The 16118-nt window shown below is 48.3% G+C and overlaps 2 long non-coding RNA genes across 4 annotated transcripts in view; one reads left to right on the top strand and one right to left on the bottom strand.

Annotated features, from left to right (window-relative positions):
- The window catches only part of LOC102167197 (uncharacterized), a 153034-nt gene that overhangs the window by 93518 nt on the left and 43398 nt on the right, over positions 1-16118 (top strand). The window lies entirely within an intron of this gene.
- On the bottom strand, positions 1664-14516 carry LOC106504680 (uncharacterized). The gene is made up of 3 exons (XR_001298343.3): positions 14385-14516; positions 6817-6939; positions 1664-5708 (listed from the first exon to the last, which is right to left on the bottom strand). It is a non-coding gene; the product is annotated as an uncharacterized LOC106504680 (long non-coding RNA).

Here is a 16118-nt window from a genome sequence, read left to right as displayed (position 1 = left end):
GGGATCCGAGCCACGTATGCAACCTACACCACAGCTCACAGCAACACCTGATCGTTAACCCAATGAGCAAGGGCAGGGACCGAACCCACAGCCTTATGGTTCCCAGTCAGATTCGTTAACCACTGCGCCATGACAGGAACTCCAAGGACTCCACATTTTAATCTTGCACTGGGCCCTGCAAAATTCTGTAGCCCATCTTAGCCCATCTAGGTCATCCCTGTGACCAAGGATGAGCCCAGTGGCTTTGGGTAAGCCACTTCCTTTCCAAGTAGCCTGTCCTCGTCCTGTGGATGTTATGGAGACAATGGTGATCGAGGTGGGATGAATAGAGCCACAGACCCAGCCTTGACAATGCGCGGAGGGGAGGCTTCTCAAGTGTGTAGCATGTCTAGGCTACAGGGAACAGGTTCTCTCCCAGGTCTCAGCAGACTCAAGGAAAACTGAAAGAGACTCTGGGTGTGCCTCCCATCCCTGATACCCACCCCCCAACACCAGGTGACAAATGGACTTGGTAATTCATTGTGAGATGATGTGAGCTACTCATAGACAGAGACATCAGCCTGGCTCTAAACACAGGGAGTGCCCCCAGAGCAGCTGGCACGGCTGGGAAGCACAATCGTTCTGGCGGGGCCTCCCAGCAGAGACTATTGCAGGGGATAGGAGGTCGGGGAGAATGACTGCTCCAGACAAGCAGCTAAAGGCAGGTAGCCTCACCGGTGATGTCATGTCCAACTGCAGGAGACCCAGGCATGCCCCTCCCACCCCCCAGGTGAACCAGGAGCCTGTCTGAGAATCCCTAGAAGAGACTCCCAGGAACTGCCTCCTTGGCTGGGATTCCCACTAAATTCAGTACTGGGAGTTAGAGGCAGAGTGGGTTGTTTTGTTTTTGTTTTGTTTTGTTCCGTTTTTGTCTTTTTAGGGCTGTACCTATGGCATATGGAATTCCCAGGCTAGGGGTCGAATTTGAGCTGCAGCTGCTGGCCTACACCACAGCCACAGCAATGCAGGACCCGAGTCACATCTGCAAACTACACCACAACTCTTGGCAACGCCAGATCCTTAACCCATTGAGCAAGGTCAGGGATCGAACCCTTGTCCTCATGGAAACGAGTCAGGTTCATTACCGCTGAGCCACGATAGGAACTCCTGAGGCAGAGTGTTTTAAGGCAGCTATTGTACCTTGTCCCTTCTTTGAGTTTCTAAGATGGAGTGTCCCAAGGGAGGATGGATTCTGCAGATAGACCCATGTCTCTCACGTGTATGGACTCTTTTCATGCAGTGAGTCTGACTTAGACACTGGAAGTCAGGACTTGGTAGCCGTGAAATCACTTCTCCATTCCCAGGCTAGTTCCCATCATCTGCTGCTTCCCCATCCGTGGCCCTGGAGGACCATGTAACTTACCAGCAGCACAGATGAGTGGACAAGCTTCCTGAAATGCTATCTCAGATCCCCTTGCAGAGAAACCCATCTAAACATCCCCATGCTCAATAATTTCTTTGAACACTGTGGCTCACTTTGTTCTGGTTTTAGAATCCAGAAATTCAGTGCAAGACATTTCTAAGCTGGGAATCTGCCCTCCTGGAGCAGGAGAGCAGCAGCAGCCCGGGGGGGGGAGGCGGGGGGGGGCGGAGAGAGATTGTTTCAAGACTGCAGGGAAAACAATGGCTGGAAAAATGTTTGTTTATTGCCAGCTCTCCCCACAGCCACTTACATAAGAGCTCACGCTGAGACAGGCTGTCCTGCCCAAGCTCAGCATCAAGAGTTATACTCCTTGGGATGATGACAGAAACAATGTGGGAACCACAGGGCTACAGCCCGTGACGCAGTCCAGGAAGGAAAAGCGAGTGGTATGGGGCGATTAGTCCGCTCACAATACCGGGATGGTTTCCTGCGGTGTTTTCAAGCTCGCGGGTGGTGGCACCGTCTGCAGGAGGGGAAAAGCCCTGGGAGCAAGATAGGGCCAAAGAATGGTTCCTCGTTTTCCCGTTTTGAAGATAAAACAATGCACAGAGCATGTGTGATCTGCAGAGCAGAGTCAAAAGTTGAGGTAACTTCTGACCTTTCCGATCCATTCGGACTTTCCGAAAGCTGCATAAATAAACACTATCTCCAAATCTGGGAACACTTAAGAAGTTTGGACAACATTGTGTACATTTTGTTCAACTGTTTACTGTGGAAAAAAAAATTATATGGATAGACATAATATATATAAAGCCCTTTCTTCACAAAACAAACATGAGAAACTAACTCTGCCAGGAGAAAAAATGCAAAAGTCTTAGACAGATTACGTTTAAGAGTCCAAAGGGACCAACTGCCCTCCCCCACGGTGATACTGAAAAGCAGATGTGACGGGCCAAGCTGCAGACCTGTAATCAAGCCTGTGAAGCAGCCACAAGGCAGTCTAAACTATTCTCTACAGCCTCCCTCGGAGAAAGACACCACAGCCTCTTTGAATAGACAGTTCCACGCTTTAAATGAATATTAAAAAACAAAAAAACAAAACTCCCATATGTTTTAACTTAACATCGAGTTTAAATGTGGGCCCATTCATCCTTGTTCCTTCCTTAACAGCCTTCGTGAGTAATTGTCCATTTACTTTGCTGCTTGCCGTTCCCACCTGGGTGTGCGTTTTTCTTCCAACAGACACACCTAACTCTCAGCGTCTGTCTTCACAATAAGGTTTCTGCTTGGTGCTTTGTCATGACAAGTTGAAACTGGCACAACCTTACACTCCTAGGAGAGATTCAGTCCGCATCTCATTAGTGGAGTCATGCTTCTCTCTCCTCACCTTCTATTCTTCTCGCTTCCCACCCCTTCGCCTTGGGGTTATCAGGGAATCTATTGAGTACTCTCTATACCTCTGACTTACACCAAACAAACAGCACCATGTCCACAAAGTAGAAAAACACTCCCTTTGGCCCTTTGGGACCTGGAGCTTGGCCAGAATGGATGTGAGATTGGGGCCATGATTTACTCCAGCCAAGCTGAGGTCCAAAAGGGGCAGAGAGAATGGGACCCCAGGAATCACTCGTGGATCCCATCTCACTGGGCTTCACACAAGAACCTTCATTTCTCAACCTGCATGACCATCCACTCTTTCTTCCTACTGATTCTTCCCCAGACCATTATGGACAGGTTGGGCTCTGAGACTAATAGTTTCTGATCTTTAGTTTACTTTTCAGAGTCTCTAGAAAACAGGAAAAATGAGAAACATCCTAAATTATTTAGGACTCATGGGTTGCAGATGGAAGAACCACATCTTGAGCTAGTTTAAGCCTCAAAAAGAAATTTAGGAGTTCCCACCATGGCGCAGTGGGTTAAGAATCCAGTGGCGCAGTGGCTTGAGTCACTGCAGAGATGCGGGTTCGATCCCCAGCCCAGCAGCACAGTGGGTTAAAGAATCTGGCACAGTAGGTCACCGCTGTGTCTGGGGTTCAGTCCCCAGCCTGGGGACTTTCCTATGCCATGGATGCAGCCATTAAACAGTAAATAAGTGAAAGAAAGCAAAAATGAAAGAAATAAAGAAATGTATTTGTTCACATAACCCAACCATAGAAAAGTATGGTTGGATTGAGAGACCTAAATACACCCTCAGGATACTCACTCTCTCCTTTTCACTCATGCCTGATGCCATTTTCCCAGACCAGCTCCTCCAGGAGTGGGGACGTGGCCCTGGGCAAAACCCACCTCCTCACAGCTCACAGATCTGAGCAGAAGGGAGTTTCCTCTCCCAGGTCCCCCAGGGACTGGAGAACAATCTCTGAAGAATGCTCCTGATTGGCCCAGCCGCAGTGATGAAGCATATGATTGGCTCTCCTGGGTCATGTGTCCCATGTGAACAGAAGACAGGGTCTCTTACCAAGAGGGGTGGGGGAAGGGTGCTTCTGGTTGATGCTGGTAAGATGACCACCCTGGGCTCTTCCTCCTTATCCTCACAGTCCCATAAGTGAAGGGTAAATACTGCATGTAGTCTGAGGTCGCAAACTCTCCATATGAAAATAGACCAACGGTCTACATCCTACCATCCTGGCAGAGAAACGTTCAGAAGGGATAACTAGTGGTAAAATTTGGGATTCATGGAAAATCATAGATTTCAAGAACTAGAGGATACCAACGGGAATCTAGCCAATTTCCTACCTCTGGCCAGGGCTTCACAAAGCAGGGGACAGTGGACCGTCAAAGGTCTTACAGTGGACCTTACATTAGGCGTGAGTTCAAACACAGAACCTCCTAAGGCCTTTTATTTCAACCCTTGAGAGGCCAGGAGTCTGAGAAACCGTCCAGACCTGAAATTGGTTGATTCCATCCTAAAATTGACCAGAAGGACGTTCCTTCCCTTTTCCTCCTCTGGCTTACTGATTTTAATGACCAGTAGGCCTTGAAGTCAGGGATTCCATCTAGATCTCTCTTGTAAACTCCCTCCTCTGGCAAATTAAGCCCGCACCCTTGAACCCTGGAAGTTCTCAGGCCCTTAGAAACTAGTGAGGTCCTCCATTGGCCGCATCCCATTTTATCCAACATTTGGGAGGCTTCTTTTCTATAAATTTTGGCATTTTTCCTTTCCTTTGTGTCTTGACCAAATTAACCAGATCATGGCTCAGAAGAGAAGCTTGAGGTTGAATTCAGAGATCTAGGATCTCTTAAACTAATTTTTCTGGCCACAGAGAATTAGAGAAATTAAGAAAGCAAGAGAAGGAGTTGGCCTTTGCTCCCATTTCTCTACTCCCTGGGGTAGGCAGAATAATGATCCTCTCCTCCCAGAGATGTTCGTTCACCTCATAATCCAGGGAACATGTGAATAAGGCTAAGAGGCTTTACGGTTGCTCTTTAGCTGGTCTTAAGATAGGAAGATTATCCCAGTGGCCCCACTATAACCATAGTAGAAGAAGGTCCTTAATAGTAGAAGAAGGAGGCAGAAGAGGAGGTGAGAGTGATGCAGGGCAAGGACTCCATGCACCATGGCTGGCTTGGAAGATGGAGGAAGGGGCCATGAGCCAAGCAATGCAGGCAGCTGCAGAAACTGGAAAAGGCAAGAAAACAGATTCTCCTTTGGGAGCCTTCAAAAAAAAAAAAAAAAATTGAAGTCCTACAAACACTTGGAATTTAGCCCATTAGACCTATGTTGCCTTACAGAACTGAAAGATAATAAACTCGTGTTGTCTAAGCTACTAAATGTATAGTTCTTTGTTACCGCCATAAGATACAAAGGCATTTCCTATTTCTTCCGTGTGTGTCTTGAAATGGTAGGTTCTTTAGGATTCCAAATACTGGGCAGTGTAGAGACAGGTTAATTTTGACTCTGCTCTGACTTCCCCTTGTGGCTTTGGGTAAATCAGTTTCTCTGGTCCCCAGTTTCCACATCTGGAAGATGAGCTGGTTTTATTAAACGACCTCAAAAGCCTTTCTTCCTTCAAGTGCAGAGATTCAATATACTTGCCCTTTTCCTAATGGTGTTACGATGCTCTGGAAGCATCTGCCCACATCTGGACACCCCCCACCACCACCACCTTCCCTGCTCACAGCAGCGCTTCGGATATGGAGAGAAGGTCCGCGCGGTCACAGCTCTCTGGGGTCATCTCCACAGTGGGTCGTAGAAGCTGCCTGGTTTGCAGTCTGCCCTCAGGCAGAAAATATGTCGTTCTCGGTAAGCAGCATGGGGGCCGAGGTGCTGCAATTCTCAACACCCAAGTAGTTCCCAGAAGTCTACCTAACAGGGGGGAGACTTGTCTTAGCTTCGGAGGAGAGGTGGGCTTTGGATAAGGACATTCTGTGCATCAGTAATGGCAAGTGGCAAGGCTGAGAGGGAGCCACCATGGTGAGCAGGCTTGGCTGGTCGACGGGGAAGGTTTCCTAGTGGGTGTCAAGTCAGAATGGCAGGTTACAACCAGGCCTTGAAAAATTCTGGGACAAGGACATGAAGTCTGAGTGACTTTCTTGAAACCCTACATATGCACAAATCTTAGTACAGTATCAGGCACATAATAGGGACTCAACATAACAGATGCTCACTGTTTGTTGAATGAATGAATTAATTAATTAATGAAGTAGCAACCTTTTTTGAGCAGGACACGGCTGTAACCCAAGATGAATTAAGGAAAATAAGCAGGACCTCGGTATGCAAAGTGGGTTGGAGGAGGCAGGGAGGGACTGTCTGGTTATCACCCAAGAGTCTGCCAAACTGAGTCAGACACAAGGCCAAGCTGGGCTGTCAGGCAGTGTGGACTGAAGGGAAGAGACCCACGTGCCATCAGGACTCTCCCTAAACCATCCCAGCTGGGAGGATGTCGTTTTCATTCACGCACATCCCAACGGAAGGAGACCCACCACCTTGTGAATAAAAACAATGCAACAGACCAGACAGGCTGGCCCACACTGCACAGAATCCTCCAGCAGCGCTCTCAGCCTCACTAACCCACATTGAACTTGCTGTGGAAATGACCACTAATCTCTGCACAATTATCTTCCCTGTAATCAGAGCTGGTTCTTAGTTCACCCTTGCCTTCCCTAGACTCAACAACTCTAATTCCCCTAACTGCTTTCAGAAGTCTGTTCACCAAGTCTTCTCATTATGGATCCTTTTCTCCTCTGATACCTCTCCAATTTCCCCTCTCCCTGAAGTCATTTACCTGAATTTTGCTCAAGTCTCACTCCTCTGACGGGCCTGCTTTTTCTCTAAGTAGTTGACAGGGAGCATCACTCTGCTTGGGGAAGGATGTCTCATGGGAGCCACACAGTTAAGTTCCAAGTCCAGCCAGCCAAGGACTCAGATGGTCCTTGCCTGGAGGATTTCCCACAGAAATGAGCAAGAAGCCTACCTCCAGACGGTGTCTGGACTCAGATCCCGGGGCAGGGAGGAGCTTGCCGTCCTCTTCGACTTCATCCTCCTCTCCATCCTCCTCTCTAAGCCTGCCTATCTTCGTCCCGGCCAAAGTCCGTGCCTGCAGGGAGGGGACACCAGGGTAATTGATGACCTGAAGAGATATCAAAGTGCCATTGAGCAAACCCACAGCTCGACAGCCATGCAGGTGCTTCCTGCGGCGGGGAGGGAAAGAAGCGTCTTTAGAAAGCCCTAAATAACTCGAGGCGCGGATGTCAACTTGACAAATGACTCTTAAGAAATAGCCCCGTTGTTCTCTGTCGTGTGATTCATCCCAGGCGGTGCTGGAGTGGGGGATGAGGCCCAGCCGCGAGTCCCCCGTTGTCACTTGGGGCCACTCTGCAGCTCGCCTCTCAGGATGGATAGGAAGGCGCTTGTTTTATGGGTTCTTTTGGCCTGGGTCGCTTCGACCTTGTTTTCCGGTGGTTTTATTTAGTGAATTCCGGATTTGTGCTGATTTGGTTGGAACTGCCATTCAATGGAGGATGGGAACCGTGGGGACAGTCTCTCTGAGCTCGCAGACGTGTCTCTCTCTCCCTTTGATGCTAGGACCCAGTGCTTCCTGCAGCCACAGGCTCCTCAGGGCAAGACTCCCTTTCGTCTCCAAATTCTCAGTTCCTCAAAGAACTGGCTTGAGTGCTTGTCACATGTGTCAGATGTTGCCTGCAAGGAGTGAAAAGATCCCAAGACCAAGAGTCATGATAGCTGGATTCTAGGATTGAGTCTAAGATTATGTCGCTGGGACCTTGGCCGGGTGCTCAAGGTCTCTGGGCCTCCATCTCCTCATCTGTGAAATGGGAAGGCAAGCTCTCAGTTGTCTTCAAACTCAGATCCACGAGAGGCTGATTGGGGCTTGCATTTGGCTCAGGGAAACAAAGGCAAGGCAAACATGAGACCACAGTTGTTTTGCACACCCAGCAGCAGGAGTAAATAACAGCATGTTAAAAACCCATGTGCATAATGATTTCAATTAGTGGATAGACCTGGAGGGCCTCTCCAATGGCACTGGATGCGGGTATTATGATTAGCGAGTGGGCTGACGTGCAGCCTTGGGCCCACGCCCAACAAAATATAGCCTGCGCAGCTCCACTAAGGTTACTGAGTGCTCTTTACTGAGGTGTCCCCTGCCACCAGACTGTGCCATGTACATCAGTGCTTTGGCCTAGGGTGTTTCATCTGTGAAAAGAGCATAGCAAACCCATTGCCTGGGGAAGGACGTCCCACCAGCAGAGGCGAGAAGGAGCAAGGTGGCAGAGGAATGAGACATCACGCTCACCTTCTCCCACAAACACGTCAAAAAAACATATCTACATGTAGAACGATTTGCACAGAACATCTACTGAATGCTGGCAGAAGAACCTAAACCTCCAAAAAGGGCAAGAGATCCTCCAGCAGAGGCAATTTTGTGCGTGTGAGTTGTGCAGAGGAGCCTACAGGAGATGGGGTGGGTAGTTTGTAATGACATCCTGGGTGTGCTCTAAGGAGCCTGGCCTGTGTGTCCCAACACAGAGCCCGTTTCTTAAGGCAATCGTCATCTGACTGATTTCCCCAGGCCAAGAGATGTGCTCTGGGTTTTAATGCTCTGGGTTTCCATCAATGGCAGCTTTGTTAGTACTAACAGGAAGCAAGACAAATTCATTTGAAATCAAAGACTCGTAGACACCTGATGTACTCTCTTCTCTGAGGCGAAAATGGATACAACCTTGAGACTAAAGAGTTGAGTGAAACTGGCTTATTTATGGAAAGGCATTTTAGCAACCAGAGTTAATGGCTCCAAAGGCTTTCAGAGGTTTCAACAACCCCAGTTTCCCCTTAGGGACTCATTTTGATGCCTCTGACCACCAAGGTGCTTCTTCGTGCTGGTAGAAGTCAGTCAGTTAGGATTCTAGCTTGCCCTTCCTTCGTATAAAGCATCTAGTTACTCTCATACTTTGGCTCAGCTTGGCTTATGTAGGGCAATATTCTGAATCGGTCCCCCCTCAAAATCCATATTTTGAAATCCTAAGCCTTGAGGGTAATGGTATTAGAAGGTGCAGCCTTTGAGAGGTGCTTAGGTCACGAGGGTGGAGCTGTCATAAATAGGATCAGGTTTCTTCTAAGAACCCACAGCACTCCCAAGCCCCATCCACCTCATGAGAATGCAATGAGAAGTCTGTGACCTAGAAGGGAGACCTCCCAGGAAGCTGCCCGGCTGGCACCCTGATCTCAGACTGCCATCCTCCAGAACTGAGAGCCATAGACGCTGGTTGTTGATAAGCCACCCCATCCGTGGTATTTTGTCATAGCAGCCTGAACAGACTCAGACAGCAGGTCAGGCCGGAAGGGGCTTTGTTTCAGCCATGGATCTTTGCCAGAGTCTCATATCCTCTGGGGGACATACAGACCTTCCTGCAGAATTGAGACTAATGAAAGGAAAAAGAGATACTCTTACACCAAGATGTCAGCACCTGAACACACCTGCACAAATACACATGCGTGCACATGCACACATGCGCGCGCACACACACACATGTGCTGTGCCTCCATCACTTACTATCTGCTAAACCTGCTGAAGTTAATTAATCTTTCTGAGCCTTGGTTTTCTTGTTTACAAAATTAGGAAAATAAAAGGATCAAATTAGAGTGTTTTTGCAAGGATAATAGAAATAACAGGGAAGAATAATCTATGGAGCTCCCACTTGTGGCTCAGCATGCTGAGAACCTGATTAGTATCCATGAGGATGCAGGTTTAATTCCTGGTCTCACTCAGTGGGTTAAGGATCCAGCACTGCCATAAGTTGTGGCATAAGTTGCAGATGTGGCTCGGATCCCATGTTGCTATGGCTGTGGCATAGGCTGGCAGCTGCAGCTCCAATTCCTCCCCTAGCCTGAGAACTTCCATATGCCGCAGGTGTGGCCCTAAAAAGAAAAAAAAATAAAGAATATCTATAAAGTACTTAGCACAACGTCCAAAACATTCTAAGGGTTCAGTAACTGATAGATAATAAAAACTACTGCTAATAAAAACCTCCCCTTTCCTGACCTTGAACCTTCAGCCCCTCAGCATTCTGTGGAAAGTCAGAGGTGATTGCCTTGGGGTTTTCCATAGGATTCACCAGGAGGCAGATGAACAGTGGAAGCTAGAGGCTGTTTGCATCTATTGTTGTGAATGGGAATTCCTCGAGTAGAAAGCCTCCACAGCTGTCTGCTTACGGGGGACTTGATTTCTCATTTTATGGAGGAAGATAGGGAGGCCCAGGGACAGGACACCCCTGGCCTTAGTGTCTAAGACCCCAAACTAGCTACCATGCCTCTTGGGCTTGGGACCTTTTCACTTACCCCATCAACATTTGACAAGCACGAACATAAGCTCGTTCTTTGAGGAGCTGGGCACAGGAAGAGGGAAGCAAGCCTGGGGAGCTGACATCAAAGGCAGAGTCATCTCCAGATGCTTAGAGAGAGCATCCCCATGCTTCCCATCCTTCGCTGCGTGCAGCTCAAACCAAATCAGCACAAATCCAGGGAGAAACAACCTGCAGAACGCATAGGACTGAACCAAGGCATCCAGGCTGAGAGCTCAGCTTCCGACATTGGTCCCTTCTGAGTCCGCCTCTGTCACTCTGATTCAGACTTGGGACTTTCGCTCTATTGGGAAAAGTCTTAATTAGCAAGGGACCAATAGTTTCATAATCTTAAAAAAAGAGGCAGTATTTCTCAAACACCCTCTCGGACATTCCTGTTGGAGGGGAAACAAGAGAGCGGCCAATGGCTGTTCCTCTGGAACTCACAGTGTAAAATCAATTGACTGAAACAAACCCCCATCACAAAGACCCCACCACCGCCCTAGAGGTGTGACTTTTCACACCTGGAGCTGCAGAAGGTAAGGATGTCTCGCTAAACAGGAGATTTGTGGTTTGGGTGTTTCCTCTGACTCAAAGCCAGCTCCCCTGGGCACAGGAATCTATGCGTTTGTTTGCTGCTCCACCTCCAATACCTAGAATAGTTAGCCAGACTTCGTAGCCAAGAGATAGTTATCGAACAAATGTATTGAACAAATAAGTATTTATTGAATGAGTTGGTTTGAGTTACTTGCCTCCTCTGTGCCCTAGAGTCTTCATTTTAAAAAGATACGGGGGAGCTCCCGAAGTGGCTCAGTGGTTAATGAACCAGACTGGTATCCATGAGGATGAGGGTTCCATCCCTGGCTCCACTCAGTGGGTTAAGGATACGGCATCACCGTGGCTGTGGCAGCTGCAGCTCCAACTCGAGCCCTAGCCTGGGAACCTCCATGTGCCACGGGTGCGGCCCTAAAAAGACAAATAAAAAATAAAAAGATGTGGAATTGTTATGAGAATGATTGATTATAAACCTCATGAAAACAGTGCTGATTAATGTTAAAAAGTTTTGAGCCTAGGTCTTCCTGTCAACTTTTGCCTAGGTCCTCCCAGAGAATGGTCAGACATTCAGCAATTTAACAGAGTTTCTAAAAATTTGTTTGAGTCACATGATGCTACCAGAAAAGTCCTGAAAGGATTTGGTGTTGTCAGTGTTTGGTTTTTATTTGACTTGATATATTTTGTTAAAATGTCAGTTGTATGTAAGGTGCTCGGTTTTATTCCCATTATGTTATATGAAGTGAAATTTTTGCATTCAGACTTAGCTATGGAGTTCCCCTTGTGGCTCTGTGGTAATCAGCCCAACTAGGACCCATGAGGTTGTGGGTTGGATCCCTGACCTCGCTCAGTGGGTTAAGGATTGGGCGTTGCTGTGAGCTGTGGTGTAGGTTGCAGATGCGGCTCGGATCCCTCGTTGCTGTGGCTGTGTACAGGCCAGCAGCTACAGTTCCAATTTGATCCCTAGTTGGGAATTTCCATCTGGCATGGGTACAGCCCTAAAAAGACAGAAAAAGAAAGAAAAAATCCAGACTCAGCTGTGATACTGAAAGAGCGAGTTATATTTGGACATTTTTCTTGGGTTGATCCTCTTCCTTCAAAACTAGGACATGCCACCTCCTAGACACTGATGGTTCCCTAGAAACAAGCCCTTCATGGAAGGAAGGCCTCCAAGAGCTTTCCAGATGGTGAGCTGACAGTGCCAATGTCCTGAGGTCAGAGATCTGGCCTTCTCACTACCCCCTCCAAAAACTTCAGCTCAAACAAAAGTGAGGTAATTGTGGTCTGACTTGAATCTAAACAAACAACTACACCTGAAACTAACACAACTATACTTCAATTAAAATATTCAATTAAGGAGTTCCTGTTGTGGCTCATAGGGTTACAAACCCGACTAGTATCCATGAGGATGCAGGTTTGATCCCTGGCCTCGCTTAGTGGGTTAAGGACCTGGTGTAGGTTGCAGATGTGGCTCGGATCTGTAGGCTGGCAGCTGCAGCTCAGTCAATTCGACCCCTCACCTGGGAACTTCCATATGCAACAGGAAGCTTAAAAAAAAAAAAGCAAAAAAAAGGAGTTCCCGTCGTGGCGCAGCGGTTAACGAATCCGACTAGGAACCATGAGGTTGCTGGTTCCATCCCTGCCCCTGCTCAGTGGGTTAACGATCCGGCGTTGCCGTGAGCTGTGGTGTAGGTTGCAGATGCAGCTCGGATCCCGCGTTGCTGTGGCTCTGGCGTAGGCCAGCGGCTACAGCTCCGATTAGACCCCTAGCCTGGAAACCTCCATATGCCACGGAAGTGGCCCAAAGAAATAGCAAAAAGACAAAATAAATAAATAAATAAATAAATAAATAAATAAGGAAAAAGAGAAAATAGGAGTTCCTCTCGTGGCACAGCGGAAACAAATCCGACTAGAAACCATGAGGTTGCGGGTTCGATCCCCAGCCTCTTCCAGTGGGTTAAGGATCTGGTGTTGCTGTGAGCTGTGGTGTAGATCGCAGACATGGCTCGGATCTGGGCATTGCTGGGCTCTGGCTCAGGCTGGCAGCAACAGCTCCGATTAGACCCCTACCTAACCTGGGAACCTCCATATGCAACGGGTGCGGCTCTAAAAAGACAAAAGATCAAAAAAAGAAAAGAAAAGGAAGAAAGAAAAGGAAAGAAACAAGCGAAACAACCAGCAAAATGTGTGAATACTTTGTGACTAAGATATCAGAGTAACTTGCAGACGTGAATCCACCAAGTCTTACAAAATTGGGGTAAAGGCAAGTAGCATCATATTTATTTCATCAAAGAGAAGAACAGAAAAAGTAATTGAGAACCAGAAATGGAATCCAGCCCCTGGCTCCTGGATCTCTGGCTTGGGTAAGAGCACACCCACCCGAAGTTCTCTATAAAAACCCAATACAGGCGTTCCCATCATGGCTCAGTGGAAATGAACCAGACTAGCATCCATGAGGATGCAGGTTCAATCCCTGGCCCTGCTTAGTGGGTTAAGGATCGGGCATTGCTGGGAGCTGTGGTGTAGGTCACAGATGCAGCTTGGATCTGACGTTGCTGTGGCTGTGGTATAGACCAAGGCTACAGCTCTAGCTGGACCCCTAGCCTGGGAACCTCCACATGCCGTGGGTGTGGCCCTAAAAAGACAAAAAAATGAAAATTAAAAAAAAAGATATATTGATAATGCCTTCATTCCCATATCCTGCTGCTGAATATTGATCTGGCTTGAGACATTGTATTAGTCCTAATAAATATTTGCACACTGAGTACAGTAGAAATAGCGTGGATTTAGGCATCTGAAAGACTTCGGTGTAAATACCAGCAGTGTGATCTTGAACAAATTACTTACAGAGTCTGAGCATCAATTGTGTCCTCTGTAAAATGAGGTCAAGGATGGCAACGAGGCAGTGTTGATATTAAAATGACAGATAATATCTGGAAGCTTCCAGCAGATTGCTTGTTTATCAACTGTCCTTAATAAAGGATGAGGAGCTTGATGACATGAGGTGAGGATGATAATGATGATGAAAAGCTTCCCTGCTCCGAAAACACATTCTCAAGCTAAACAAACACCCTACTTTGCTCCCAGGAATGCTAGCATGTGAGAAAATCTGAGGTGCTATGATTTTACAGCTTCTCAGGCCAGCTGTTTGGGGAAACTAACTTACAGAGATTAACTTTGCTGTATTCACTTGACCGTAACTCTAAATGGTCTAAACGGTACAGTCCCATCGAAAACAGGGCTTTTCTTTTCCAACAGCTTGAGACCACACACACACACACACACACACACACACACACACACACACACACACACACACACACACACTCGCCCTGGCAACTCACTTCTCATTTTGGTTTGGGATGGAGCCAGTGGGTAAAAGGGTTCAGAGCCTGTTTATCACCTCTTTCTTCTCAAGCATCTTCTGGGGCTTCCTGGCAGCTCGTGGGTCTGCAGCAGGCAGCAAAGCCCTCCAGGATTGCAAAACCCGGACAAATCCCAGACTCTGAGCATTGCCCGGGGCTGGCGTACAGCAGCTGAAAGCCTCTCCCCTCCCACTCCAAGCTCCTGCCCAGAACTCTGAGCAAACACAGGGCAGGAGCTGAGCATTGGACTCCCTGGGGCTTGTTCTTACCGGGACTGTTTTGGAATCAGCCGCGCTGCCTCTCGCCAGGCCCCACGCAGGACCTTTCCACTTGATCCTGACTGGGAGCGACTCTGGAGCCTCTGTGGCTGGTCTTCACCAAGCCGTTGTTTGGAGGGATGTGCTCGTGTGTGTGTGTGTGTGTGTGTGTGTGTGTGTGTGTGTGTTCCATCATCCTTGCTCTTCAATAATGCCATGTATGGCTGGCTGTAGACATGGCTGATATCCTGGTTCTGGGAGGCCAAACAGGTTACCTGATAACCCGAGGACCAGTTCATGCCCCCAGACCTGACCCACGGAGGAGTCTGACTCTAAGCCTGGAGGTAAAAAAAAATGTTCAGCCCAGGCCAAGCCACCCTTTCCTGGCCCTTTCCACTCCCTGTCATCCTTGCACCCTTGAACACGGGCTGTGAGGCAGTGTGGTAGAAGCAATAGGTGGCTCTGTGGGTTAAGGATCCAGTGTTTTCACTGCTCTGCCCTGGGTTACTGCCGTGGCGCAGGTTCTGTCCCTGGCCCGGGAATTTCCGAATGCTGTGGACACAGCAGCACCCCCCTCCTTCGAAAAAAAAAAAAAAAAAAAAAAAAAAAACACAGCAGTAACTACAACTCAGTGGTCAGGGCCATCACCCTTAGCCTTCCGCCCACAAGGTCAAAATGGCAAATGTGGGGACCTCTGTGACCCTGAGCCACATGCATAACCTCTCCTGGCCTCGGTTTCCTCAGATGTAAAGTAAGGAGAGCAACAGCTCCTTTGCAGCGCTGGTGTGAAGATGAAGTGAGACAGTAGGTGGGCGGAGGGAACGGGCCTGACCCACGCTGAGAGCACTGAGTGGACTCTGGACATAAAATGCTGGTGCTCGGCGCTCCTTCTGTATACACTCGGAGGCAGCTGGGGTTGTTTCCGGACGCTCCCAGCAACTCCCTCAAGAGCTCAGGCATAACAAGAGTGAATTAAGGCGTTCCCATTGTGGCACAGCAGAAACGAATCCGACTAGGAACCATGAGGTTGCAGGTTCGATCCCTGGCCTTGCTCAGTGGGTTAAGGATCTGGTGTGAGCTGTGGTATAGGTTGCAGATGCGGCTCGGATCTGACGTGGCTGTGGCTGTGGTGTAGGCCAGCAGCTGTAGCTCTGCTGGGAACCCTAGCCTGGGAACCTCCATATGCCATGGGTGCGGCCCTAAAAAGACAGAAGACAAAAAAAAAAAAAAAAGAGCAAATTAATATGGGTTTCTGCGGGAGATGTTATGCCACTGATCCATTTCCAGCTTTGAGAATAACGAGATCAATCCAATAATTAATCAGTTAAAAGCCACATCTTAAATGCTGGGCACGGGTGAGGTGTTAAGTCTACAGAAATGAAAAGGCCAGGGTCACTGTCCTCCAGCTGTACACACGTGACAGGGAGAGACGGAGGTACCTGTCCAGGTGTGGACGGCATTCAGGGTGATCGGAGCTGGGCAGGGAAAGTGGCTGAGACATTGCATGAAGAGTGAGTAGGGACTTACTCAGAAGGGAAAACCAGGAAGGGAATTCTAGACAGAGTGAAAGTGCAAAGGTACAAAAATAGCCAAGAAATGGCCATGTTTGGAGAAGGGTCACTGGTTCTCTGTGGTTGGAACGCAATGAAGAGGAATTCTTCTGGAAAGCTAGAATGATGGTTATTCTGCTGTGATAGTCTGGTCTTGACCACCCAGTGACCCACCAATGAAATGTCACCCTGGTGT

The sequence above is a fragment of the Sus scrofa genome, chromosome 11 (genome assembly GCF_054392235.1).
Source record: "Sus scrofa isolate SSC_HxYL_T2T_F1_AM1 chromosome 11, Sscrofa_HxYL_maternal_Yorkshire_Landrace_v2.0, whole genome shotgun sequence".
Classification (NCBI taxonomy): Eukaryota; Metazoa; Chordata; class Mammalia; order Artiodactyla; family Suidae; genus Sus; species Sus scrofa.
Note: the sequence above shows the minus strand (reverse complement) of the source record. Positions and strands in the feature narration are given on the sequence as shown.